This window comes from Mytilus californianus, unplaced genomic scaffold, assembly GCF_021869535.1.
Source record: "Mytilus californianus isolate M0D057914Y unplaced genomic scaffold, xbMytCali1.0.p SCAF_25, whole genome shotgun sequence".
NCBI classification, from domain to species: domain Eukaryota; kingdom Metazoa; phylum Mollusca; class Bivalvia; order Mytilida; family Mytilidae; genus Mytilus; species Mytilus californianus.
Window position 1 is genome coordinate 4300833 of NW_026262674.1, and position 13874 is coordinate 4314706.

Genomic DNA, 13874 nt, shown 5'->3' on the forward strand with positions numbered 1-13874 from the left:
AGACACTGGGTTCCGCGGAACCCTTACGAATTTTTAGCTTATAGGACCACTCTGCCACCATAAGTCGATCAGTACGAAATATTTTATTGAAATGTGTTAGATTTTTGTTATCAATCTATTTTTTAATTTTAATTGTACTATTTTATTTATTTTGTTTAATATAACAAGGATGTGGAGTCCGAACAGGGTGAAATTTTGGTCAAAGGGAGGCAATTTATTATACCCCTGTTTAACTCCACATACTTGAAATTCCCTCAATGTTAGGATTTTCATCTACTTGGATATTCATGTTTGTACATTTTTTTTAAATATCAGATGTATACTAGCTAATATTGACTATTATTTAGAGCTCTGTAATAAAAAAAAAATAAATGTAAGCAGAGCTCTAGATAATAAGTATGCAGGGTGGGAGAAATCTTGGGTCATTAACAATTGATTTGCTGAAATTTTCAAGAAAGGGGATTTATTGGAAATGCATCTGATATATTTAATGTTTAAAACTATATTTAAAAAAAAAAGATGTTAAGATGATGAAGAGAGCCACCCTGTCAGCCGGGAGAGCAGCTCTAAGGGACATGGTCAATTTAATCTTCACCAAGTCTGAGGCTTTACCATGAAAAATATGTGGTAAGTTTATATATTCCACAAATTTTATGGTAATAATATATATATAGGCATTTAACATTATTTTTTAAGGGTTCTTTTCTATCAGTGTTTGATTTTTAGAGTATCTAGTCTTACATTTGTTTTCTGTCTGGTATCGAGTGAGCTGTGTTGGATAGAAACCAACTGTATGCAAGTTATTATCAATGAATTTGTAAACATTTGGGTCGAACAAATTTTTATGCAAAGTCTGTAACTGTTTGAATATTGAATTGATATAGAATCATTTTCATAAAAGCGTGGACAAGACGATTTCTTGGCGCTCTTATGTTATCTATTGACTGGGTCAGATAAGGTGAAAGTTTGTAACGCCCACTTGTCACATTGAATGTGTTATAGACATTTAAACTGGGGTCGCCAAAGGTTCTCGAAATGCCATCATCAAATAGTACGAATTACTAGCAGAGGACTAAACCTTGTGTGTTGATTTAAATGTTGAATAATTATTTTCTTTTTTCTTCTCTTGTGCCTACATGTACTTTGCTCTTTTATTCTATTTAAATCCCTATTGGAAGGCCTCTGACAGACTGAGTAAGCGTAAAATCACTGTTATCGATAGCCAATGGCAAACAAGTTAAAGGTACTGTAAATTCAGAAATTATTGCCTGCAATTGTTGATAAATAAATTTGGTGTATTTACTGTCTTCTGATTGGTTAAAAGTATTACTTTTATTTTCAGTGTTGTCAATTTTTATGGCGACGCCCACTCTGACGTTGTATATTCATATGCCAACATCCGTGTACGTTATGGTTAATATAAATAATATAAAAAGTTCCTTGAGCCTTATTTTTGATAGAAATTTATTCATAATGAATGGCTATAATTTATTTTGAATTTATTGAACCATAAAATTAATTTTTGACTCCTCACATTTTACATAATACGCTTCACGGATTATTCAATGTGAAGAGTCAAAAATTAATTTTATGGTTCAATAAATTCAAAATAAATAACCATTCATTAATTGCGATTTTGTAATTTTAGACTGAAATGCGATTTTAATTTTTGCGATATTGAGAAAAATCCTGTTTAATTCATATAAAAAATTTCAAAATGCTAGTTTAAATTATTGCCAATACAACCATGTTGCATTTTTTGCAATAATAAAAATATTGCAATAGTTTCTGAATTTACAGTAATTGAGTTAGTATTATTACCAACATAAGTATTGGGGTTGTCTACGCTGTTATGAAAATGATTTTAAGAACCATCAAAAGAGAACAAAACCATCCGATTTTGTAATTGAATATTCCAAAATCATTGTCTTATACATATACGTGCACTTGCACAAGGTCAATTTCTATCTCTAGCAGTTTGTTTATATAGTGAAGATGATAATGTATAACAGGTTTTAATAAATGAAACATAGCATTATTTTGTTAGTCTTCTTAGAGACAGATTGATCTGTAAAACAAGTAATTATTTTTTTATTTTTTTTATATTTAGGTTGTTATAATGATGATGTTTTCATGGTGTTGGGAGTAAGACTTGGATGTCTGATATTGTTAACATGTTGGTAGGTAATCGAGCATCTTTTTAGTAATATAATATTTGAAATCAATTTCATAATTAGGTTCTTTAGTACCAAAAAAAAATAATTTTACACTGATGAGATACCGGTTGAATTTTTTTGGTAAATATAAAACTTGAGTTTATAATTCAGAATACCAAATATTTTTTCCATGATTTTTGTCGAGCCTTCGACTTTTGTCGAAAAAGCGAGACATAGCGATCCTACATTCCGTCGGCGTCGGCGGCGTCCACAAATATTCACTCTGTGGTTAAAGTTTTTGAAATTTTAATAACTTTCTTAAACTATCCTGGATTTCTACCAAACTTGGACAGAAGCTTGTTTATGATCATAAGATAATATTCAAAAGTAAATTTTGTAAAAAAAAAATTCCATTTTTTCCGTATTTTACTTATAAATGGACTTAGTTTTTCTGCCAGGAAACATTACATTCACTCTGTGGTTAAAGTTTTTGAAATTTTAATAACTTTCTTAAACTATCCTGGATTTCTACCAAACTTGGAAAGAAGCTTGTTTATGATCATAAGATAGTATCCAGAAGTAAATTTTGTAAAAAAAAATTCCATTTTTTCCGTATTTTACTTATAAATGGACTTAGTTTTTCTGCCAGTTAACATTACATTCACTCTGTGGTTAAAGATTTTAAAATTTTAACAACTTTCTTAAACTATCCTGGATTTGTACCAAACTTGGACAGAAGCTTGTTTATGATTAAAAGCTAGTATCCAGAAGTAAATTTTGTAAAAAAAAAAATCCATTTTTTCCGTATTTTACTTATAAATGGACTTAGTTTTTCTGCCAGTTAACATTACATTCACTCTGTGGTTAAAGTTTTTAAAATTTGAACAACTTTCTTAAACTATCCTGGATTTGTACCAAACTTAGACAGAAGCTTGTTTATGATTAAAAGCTAGTATCTAGAAGGAAATTTTGTTCCATTTTTTCCGTATTTTACTTATAAATGGACTTAGTTTTTCTTCCAGTTAACATTACATACAGTCTGCAGTTTAAGTTTTTAAAACATTTATTAGATTCATAAACTATCCTGGATTTTTACCAAACTTGGACAGAAGCTACTTACAATCAAAAGATAGTATAGAGAGGAATATTTTTATTAATTTTTTTCCTCATTTTTGCTGAGCCTGTGATTAACAGCAAAAAGTAGGCGAGACACTGGGTTCCGCGGAACCCTTACGAATTTTTTGTTATCTTAGTGCAATTTTAAATTTAGTACATGTGTAATAATTTTTTTTAGGAAAGTTTAGTATAACTGACTACTTTTATATTCCAGGTTAGCATCAGGTTTCCATTGGGTTACATGCTGGGATAAAGCTGTTATAAGGTGAGAACTTATTCATCAACATACAACTTTAATGTGTTTATGTTATAGTGTGATGAATGTCACTAAATAGATTTCAATATATATATTTTATTTTAATTTACAATTTAAAAAAAAATCAGTATTCAATCTTTTCATTTTAAAATAATGTACCCTTAAAGCAGATACTAGATCTGAAGAAGATATATGAAGGGGAGATAACAATAAAATCGGATATTTTTGATACTATATATTTTTGAGTAATCAATATAAGTAATAAACAAATTGTTTAACATACACTGATGTCTGTTTCTTTATTCCCGTTAGATTATTTTAAAATTAAGAATCAACAATTGAAATTTAACTTTGTTTCTTTTTCAGTTGAAAGAGTTGCTGTTGCTGCCTTCCTTGTATGGTAAAATCTTCAGACTACAATCCTGCAAACCATTGGATGAACTGTTGCTATCTTTTGGAAAAAAATCAGCAGATATTTGTCTTATAAGCAGAATGAATTATAAATGCAATTAATTTTTAATGCTTTGTTATTCAAATTATAAATATTCATTTCATTATTTTTTCTTGCATTCAATTATTGTTTTGTGATTGAAGAAATATAAAAAAAAACTGTGAAATTATTGTTATTTGAGAGGTCCCAAAGGTATGATGTATGGTTTCACAAGATACCCATAAGACTTGCTTCAGTTTACATATATTTTTTAAGTTATGTACACTGGTTAAGAATTATAAGTCCTTTGTGAAATGATTTTTTCTGGTTAGAAACCTATTAAGTAGGACTTTGATGGCCAAACACTAAAAGGGAATAAAACAAATCCCCTATTAAACAATTTACGTTCTGAGTTTTTGGTGCAATATGAACTAGAAATAAAAATGTTTAGTTACCGGTAGATGGTTTGTTTTGACTCTGCATTCTTTACATTCATACAAATTAATGGCTGTCAGTTTTATTTATTGGTTTTGTTTATATATTATAAATGCATTATTCAGCATCTGAGACCACTCAAGTGAAAATAATTACATAGTTTTAAATTTGCAGTTTGTCATATTTTCTCATTTTTGTGTGATTGATTTCTATATTTTTTCTCATTTATGATTATTTATATTTTAATGTTTGATTTTTGAGGCTTGTACTCAGCTTCTAAACAATTACCTCCCCCCCTCCACATGTATAACCTGGGGATCCTGTAAAAGAAGTTTTGATTTTGAAGGATGGATGGATAATTAAAAATGCAAGATTTTTTTAATGTGCTAGTTGATAATGTAAAAGTCTGCACAAGACATCTAACCCTACCTGAACACATTATTCTGACTTCCAGCTGACCAGTCTTTGCTCCTACTCCTAATTGCTGAATGCTTAGCAGGGGAGCATCAAATACCAATTTTCAATTCTTTGATATGACCCAGAGCAGGACCAAATCCCATGCCCATCTGCACTCATGTTGAGCATAAAAAGGTTATTAAAGAAGATTTGTCTGTCTGTTTGTCCATCATCATCTCTCATCCACAGCTTATAAACTATTAGAAGGTTTTCATTTAAACTTTCAGATTATCTTCTGTATCTAATGGCTGTGTGTATTTTATTTTATTATAATGAAATTTTTGGGTTCTCAATTGTAATGAATGGACCTCCTAAGTATTGGAAAAAAAAAGGGAAAGAAGCTTCTCATACCACCATTTTATCATGTGAAGGATAGGTTGGTTCAAATATATTTGTTTTTAATCATGTTTTTAGTAGTTGGATCTCATTATGACAAAATTTTAATGACTTAAATTCAAAATAAATTTGGGGTTCACACTGATATATATTACCACTGTAGCTTTAATGTAAATTTTATAAGGCTTTGCTATAACAAGATTTGTGTTTTATCTTGTTTTATCTGATTTTAGTGGTTTTTATGTGATTTTATTTGTTTTTACTGTCAAATCTTGTTATACCAAGCCTTAGTATGATTGAGTTTATATATTTTGATTATACATGCAATTCAAAATATAAATTTACATAATGAGATCAGACATTTATTATGCTTTTAACTCTTCTTAGTGGATAAAATAGAAAAATGAATGAACATAAATATTGAAGTGGTCGTTGAAGATTGACCAAATTACAAGATTTATAAATGCAGAATCTTGCTCTAACTAAATCTATGTTCTTATCAGCTGAACCAACCTATCCTTCAATATGAGTAATAAAATTTTATAAATGGAAAAGTCCATTCTTCGATTGGGGAACCTTTGGATGTGAAAAAAATATACACAATGCCAACAGATACTGAAGATCATTTGAAAGTTTAGGCAAAAACAATTCAATCCTTTAATTGTGATTGGAAGTTGTAGACGGATGAGCAAACAGATGATATACTTGCTTACTATGGCACATTTCCTAAAGGATATGGACTATGGGTATCGGTTTTGCTCATGGTTGAAGGCTGTAGGTGACTGATAGCTGTTAAATTCTATGTCATTTGGTCTCTGGTGGAGAGTTGTCTCGTTGGCAATCATATCTCCTCTTTTTATTTTATATGAAATAATTACTTATTACTTCCTGGGCAAAAAGTTCTGGTTCCAAGAAAATAATTAAAAAAAAATACTTATATCATACATGTATTTTTGCGCCTGTCCCAACTCCCAAGTCAGGAGCCTCTGGCCTTTGTTAGTCTTGTATCATTTTTAATTTTAGTTTCTTGTGTATAATTTGGAGTTTAGTATGGCATCCATTATCACTGAACTAGTATACATATTTGTTTAGGGGCCAGCTGAAGGACGCCTCCGGGTGCGGGAGTTTCTCGCTGCATTGAAGACCCATTGGTGGCCTTCGGCTGTTGTCTGCTCTATGGTCGGGTTGTTGCCTCTTTGACACAATCCCCATTTCCATTCTCAATTTTATTGTTAAATAGCTATCCTTCTTTGATATAAAGAATTGACTTTGGTTAGAAATTGGGAGGAATTATAAAGAAACTTTATATACAATATAAGAGCTTGGGGTTATAAATGTTTAATGAAATGCAGTTAACTATTTCCTTGGTGATCTAATAATTTTTGCACAGATCACAATATTAGTTTATTTAAATAACCCAGTAAATAAATTGAGTACACCTCATAAATGAATTTGATTCATGTATTTTTATGCATTTTTTATCTTAGTATTTACCATTTTATTCCTCGTTATATTTGTAAATGTCTCTTCGTATGTGACAAACTGAGGATTCATATATTTTATGGAATTATATAAATTTATTTTAAGTTTGGTATTTAAAAGTATTGGAAAGCACCAAGTTTAATATTGAGCAAAAAAAATATTTCTTTAAGACCTAAGGATATTAAAATTTAAGACATGTATCTCAGAACAGAATTGATTTTCTAATTTCTATTTAAACAGCTAGTCTGGGAACTGGTATCAAGAAACTAAAAAGAATCCTCAGCTCTGTCAGTTATTTTGTATAATTGTAATATTTAACCAATGATACCTTACCCATGATGCAGATCCTTTTCCTCCTTTTATTTATAAAGGGACTAAAAACTTATTATTATTACAATTTCTTTGGTATTTATACACACTTGATGGAGCAGAATGGGTCTGGTTTCATTTGGGTATTTTATATTATGATGCATGATAATGATATAAATAAATAGGTAAATAAAAATTTAATTGAGAAAACCTATCTTATATTTTATTTGAGTCTGAATGACAAATAAAGGGGGAAGAGGTTTCTGTGGTCAAGGGTAGGTAACACACAGCTGATTTATTGTATGGTATGGACGAAGTTGAAAAAGCGAGACTTGGGCATGCTTTTTCCATAAGCAGCAGCTTTAACAGTGTATTTGATTGTGATAAGTTCAAGTTAAAGAAAACAACTAGTGGTAGGTCAATGATATTTGGTATGCAGTTATATAAGCATTGAAACATCTTATTTCTAAGGAGATTATTTTGCTTCTATCCCTCAGTCATAGTCGACTTAAAACTTTTAATTAGTTTACATGATTGTATAGGTTTGTGATTAGGTCAATTGAAAGGGAACTATAAGTGGTATGTCAATGATATTTGGTACACAGATGTACACAGATGTATGAGCATTGACAAATCTCAGTTCCATAGAGATTGTTCAGCTCCAGCCTCAGTCATGGTTTATTGACTGAATGTTTTGCATTATTTACATGTGATTCAGTTTAAGATGAGTGATTAATATCTGATATTGGTATGCAGTTGTATTGGCATTTGCAAGTCTCATTTTCATAGAGAGTATTTGGTCCCACTTCCTTATCATGGTTCATGACACAAATGATACTTAGGAATTACATGACAGAAATGTTCATTGGACTTGCTGATTACCTGATTGGCTGCCAAGTCTTTAAATAGATCTAGAATTCTAAAATGATCTAGTTTATATAAAGGTTCATCAGATACAAAACACAGGGATACAGATCTAGCAGTGGATGCTCCTGATATAAAACTTCATAATCCAGACTGAAGTAGAATGAGTTAATCCATATCTTATATGCAGTTGCCTTATGGTCTGGTTTAATCTGGCATATGAACATTATCTTGATTCCATTTTTAAGGGTATGTGTACATTATTTGTTTTCAAATTAATTTGAGTTTTTATGTGTAATAAGGACAATTAATTCTCTTATGGTTATTGCCTGTGATCTATTTCTCACATGAAGAGATATATTTTGTATCACATTGCATGGATTGGGATAAGAAAAAGGTTTAAATTTGTTAATTTTAGTGGCTTATCCTGCACCATTTGGTCATCATTTAGGTTCCATGATTTGGTCTGTTCTCGGTCCGATTCTCTAGGTCAACGATGTATGGTGTTCAGAATGATGGTAATGTGAATATGATTGTCTGATGAGATACATCTGACCTTGGCCTTTTTTAAAGTGTGGTCAACATTAAGTTTTTATAGACTTCAAAAATTTTGCCATTTTATAATGGTGTGGATATGTCGTCATTGTGGTCTGTAGACATATGTTTTCCAGACAATAACTTGAGTATAAGTGTATAGATCTCAAAGAAATAAAACCACAAGGTCCCATACCACAAAAGGAAGGTATGAATTGAATTTGGGGTTATTGCCCTAACAGTTTAGGAATAAAGGTTAAAAAAAAAAAATTTCCGGGGTTTCCAGACCATAACTTGAGAATAAATCCATGGATTTCTATGAAATTATTATACAAGATTTCAAACCAAAAAGGGAAAGCTGGAATTGATTTTGGTGATTATGGCCCAAACTGTTTATGAATTAGGAACCAAACAAACACCAATAATGTGTATACATTATTTGTTTCTTGACCAATTTCAATTTCGATGAGAATCATGTATTCTTTGGGTTCTTTAATATGCTGAATCTGTTACCATGTTTGTGTATTTCGAATTGGTTTACATTCAGGTCCAAAGGGTCCAAAATTAATCTAAGTTTGATTTAAACCCAAAATTGAATTCTTTGGGGTTTTTTTTATATAATCAAACTGTGTATTTAGATATTGGGCCCATTATTAAATTGGATCACATTGAGGTCCAAATGGTCCAAAATTAAACTTTGTTTGATTTAAACCAAAATTTTAATTCTTGTGGTTCTTTGATATGCTGAATCTACTGGTAACTGTGGTCTGTATTTAGATTTTGGATTTTTAGCCCTGTTAACAAACTAGTTCAAATTGAGGTCCAAAGGGTCCAAAATAAAAAAATTAAAAATTGAATTTTTTGAGTTCTTTGAAATGCTGATTCTAATTTATTTTAGATTTTGGATATTAGGGTATAGGTATATGTATTTTTGAATTCTTAGACCACATTCATTTGGAGTCCGAAACCTATGCTGTGTCAAATATTTTATCACAATCCAAATTAAGAGCTGTATCAAGCTTGAATATTGTGTTCATACTTGCCCAAATTGTTCATGGTTCAACCTCTGTGGTTGTAACAAACTGTGCCCTGCAGTGCATTTTATTATGATTAGGTCAGAACTATAGTGAGTGTATAAAATGATTGTAAGTTGTAGTATGGTTTATATTTGCATCTAACAGGGTTTATCTGAAATTGACCTTATATTCATGGGTCAATGATAATGTAAATGTTCTGTTATACCTAGATTAAAACCTGCATTTTTGGTCTTTCAACATAGAATTCAATTTTCATCAGTTTTCAGCCTGTCTGTTTAGTACAAAGAAGGGTTAATATTTATATAAGATTCACATGTTCTCATTCTTAATAGGCATATTAATTTGCAGTTGAACTTAAGCAGCCAATGCCCATCCATCATCAGATACACGGGCAAGACATTTCCCAGTGAGCATTCCTGGTCATTCCTGACCAAGTCATAAAGCCATTTGGGACAAATTTTTGATAACATTGTTCTTCTTTGGCTATGGATTTTTTTTTTTTGGAAAAAAAGTTTGTATCCAGTTTTTGGAGAAAAAAATTATTTGTTTATCACCCTTAGAAAAAAAATTGTTTGTTTCACCCTCAGCTGCCACTATATGTAATGCTAAAATTGAAAGAAAAAAATTGTTTTCGACTTGTCGCCAAAAAAATAGATTGTTTTTCGCCAAAGTTTGTCCGAAAAAAAAATCCATAGCCTTCGTCCTCGGTCAAAATAATCTGAACAGGTCCATATATAACGTATTGACCTCGTCAAAAGTCCATAATTGATAAATATTTCGGCAAATGACATCTGGAATATGATTAAACTACAAAAATGTATTGGTTTGTCTCCCTTGCAATGCATATGATATTATTCCTTAAATATTTTTTTCAAGTCTGCAACGTTTTGTCATTGAAGCTGTAGCTTCGTCAACAGTTAACGTCAACGCTCCGTGTAAAATATCGACAAATATAATGCCTACCCATGTTAAAATGAGCATAGAGCATGACATGAAGAAATTATTTCTTAAATAACTTTGTCAAAGTTCTCAAATTGTAAAGGGTCTAAATTAAAATCAATAGAATTTTTTGATAATTTACAAAAATAAAGTTAATATCTTGCTTTATTCTTTTTTTTTTTATAATCTACAAGTTGTGTAAAAATTGTCAGAATTTGTATAGTTGATAAATGGAAAAAAACAAACTTTGTGTGATAGAAAGAACAATAAAATGTATAAATTTTAAAACGAAATATGAGAAGATAATTCTAAAAATTTGCTTAAAATGTGAGAAAATCAAAGTCATGGGATTTGATTACTTGCTACACATGATGTATATTTAACAAAAGTGGTAAGTAAGTTTAATTGACTTATCTCCCCTTATTAGGCTTAAGGTGCGTTTACACGGTACGATTTTTCATCCGATTTTATACAAACGCTCAGGTAAATCGTACAGCGTCCTGTTTACACGATACGTTTTTCCATCCGATTTTGAACAGATTCGAACAAGTGCTTTTGCTTGATAATTGATCAAATGTCACGTCGAGTATCATAAAACTAAAACGGAATAAGTTTCCTGGATAAAACATTTTCCTTCGTTTATTTATTAATTTCTAATGGCATATACAATGATATTCTTACGACATTGTGACGTTTTCGTTTCGTGGAAGACCGTCAATTGCATGTTTTTGGCGATATTTATGGAAGCTTGAAACAGTTACGAAGAACCGTTCTGTAAGTTTTTAGACCTCTATGGTGTACTAAGAAAAAAATATATTAAAGGAATGACTGTAATATTTTTTCTGTCTATGAAGAAATAACATCAAAAATGTGGTGCACACTGAATAACCCGCGTAGCGGGTTATTTTAAAATGTGCACCACATTTTTTTATGTTATTTCGAATAGACAGAAAAAATATTACAGTCATTTCCTATAATTTAATTCTAAATTCCATTTTAAACCGGAGTAAACCATAAAAAAACGTTGATGACGTCAGGGTCACATGACAAAATTATGTCTATGAGCTGATAAACATAACAACGTCAGCCAATCAGAAGAAGCGTTTCATCCAAAATAAATTATATAACCCATAATCCCCACTGTCCTTCAAAACAATAAACATACAACTTGAATATTGCCAAATAAACAATTAATGTCTCTTCAGTGATGTTAGGAATCGAAACGGTATTTGGAAGGCCATATAATTTACCTCAATTTAGGATAGACTCTTGAATTTTGAAGAGTCGAAATAGGATGAACGGATCATATAAACCCGAAGGCAAATATAATACAAGCCCAAACGAAAAAATATAAATAAGTCTAAATTGAAAACAACGTTCAAACCTATGGTTGCGTTGGATAAAAACCGCAATTTTTAAACGTGTGCATGCAAAACAAATTTCTCGTTAGAGGGGTCTAAATACAGCACAAACAACATTTTCCAAAAGACCAAAAAAGTGAAAAAGTATATTTTAACAAAACGCATTTGACTAACAGGTCGAACAACAAATGTTCTTAAACCCTGCTGACTGCCATTGGCGATTGCCAAATAAACGGATCACCGATGTAATAGATGGATCTTAATTTTAAATTTAATACTAAACAGAAAACAATAAGCTTGCGGAAAAGATGATATACCGCAAACAAAAGGTGCAAAGGTTTTTGTACACCATATCCGGATTTCGACAATTAATGTCTCTTCAGTGATGTTAGGAATCGAAACGGTATTTGGAAGGCCATATAATTTACCTCAATTTAGGATAGACTCTTGAATTTTGAAGAGTCGAAATAGGATGAACGGATCATATAAACCCGAAGGCAAATATAATACAAGCCCAAACGAAAAAATATAAATAAGTCTAAATTGAAAACAACGTTCAAACCTATGGTTGCGTTGGATAAAAACCGCAATTTTTAAACGTGTGCATGCAAAACAAATTTCTCGTTAGAGGGGTCTAAATACAGCACAAACAACATTTTCCAAAAGACCAAAAAAGTGAAAAAGTATATTTTAACAAAACGCATTTGACTAACAGGTCGAACAACAAATGTTCTTAAACCCTGCTGACTGCCATTGGCGATTGCCAAATAAACGGATCACCGATGTAATAGATGGATCTTAATTTTAAATTTAATACTAAACAGAAAACAATAAGCTTGCGGAAAAGATGATATACCGCAAACAAAAGGTGCAAAGGTTTTTGTACACCATATCCGGATTTCGACAATTAATGTCTCTTCAGTGATGTTAGGAATCGAAACGGTATTTGGAAGGCCATATAATTTACCTCAATTTAGGATAGACTCTTGAATTTTGAAGAGTCGAAATAGGATGAACGGATCATATAAACCCGAAGGCAAATATAATACAAGCCCAAACGAAAAAATATAAATAAGTCTAAATTGAAAACAACGTTCAAACCTATGGTTGCGTTGGATAAAAACCGCAATTTTTAAACGTGTGCATGCAAAACAAATTTCTCGTTAGAGGGGTCTAAATACAGCACAAACAACATTTTCCAAAAGACCAAAAAAGTGAAAAAGTATATTTTAACAAAACGCATTTGACTAACAGGTCGAACAACAAATGTTCTTAAACCCTGCTGACTGCCATTGGCGATTGCCAAATAAACGGATCACCGATGTAATAGATGGATCTTAATTTTAAATTTAATACTAAACAGAAAACAATAAGCTTGCGGAAAAGATGATATACCGCAAACAAAAGGTGCAAAGGTTTTTGTACACCATATCCGGATTTCGACAATTAATGTCTCTTCAGTGATGTTAGGAATCGAAACGGTATTTGGAAGGCCATATAATTTACCTCAATTTAGGATAGACTCTTGAATTTTGAAGAGTCGAAATAGGATGAACGGATCATATAAACCCGAAGGCAAATATAATACAAGCCCAAACGAAAAAATATAAATAAGTCTAAATTGAAAACAACGTTCAAACCTATGGTTGCGTTGGATAAAAACCGCAATTTTTAAACGTGTGCATGCAAAACAAATTTCTCGTTAGAGGGGTCTAAATACAGCACAAACAACATTTTCCAAAAGACCAAAAAAGTGAAAAAGTATATTTTAACAAAACGCATTTGACTAACAGGTCGAACAACAAATGTTCTTAAACCCTGCTGACTGCCATTGGCGATTGCCAAATAAACGGATCACCGATGTAATAGATGGATCTTAATTTTAAATTTAATACTAAACAGAAAACAATAAGCTTGCGGAAAAGATGATATACCGCAAACAAAAGGTGCAAAGGTTTTTGTACACCATATCCGGATTTCGACAATTAATGTCTCTTCAGTGATGTTAGGAATCGAAACGGTATTTGGAAGGCCATATAATTTACCTCAATTTAGGATAGACTCTTGAATTTTGAAGAGTCGAAATAGGATGAACGGATCATATAAACCCGAAGGCAAATATAATACAAGCCCAAACGAAAAAATATAAATAAGTCTAAATTG

General features: G+C 31.1%; 1 long non-coding RNA gene across 1 annotated transcript; it reads left to right on the forward strand.

Annotated features, from left to right (window-relative positions):
* The first annotated feature begins 576 nt into the window (after positions 1-576).
* Positions 577-3531, forward strand: LOC127732594 (uncharacterized). Its single transcript, XR_007996332.1, has 3 exons — positions 577-627; positions 2111-2180; positions 3487-3531. It is a non-coding gene; the product is annotated as an uncharacterized LOC127732594 (long non-coding RNA).
* Positions 3532-13874: the final 10343 nt, after the last annotated feature.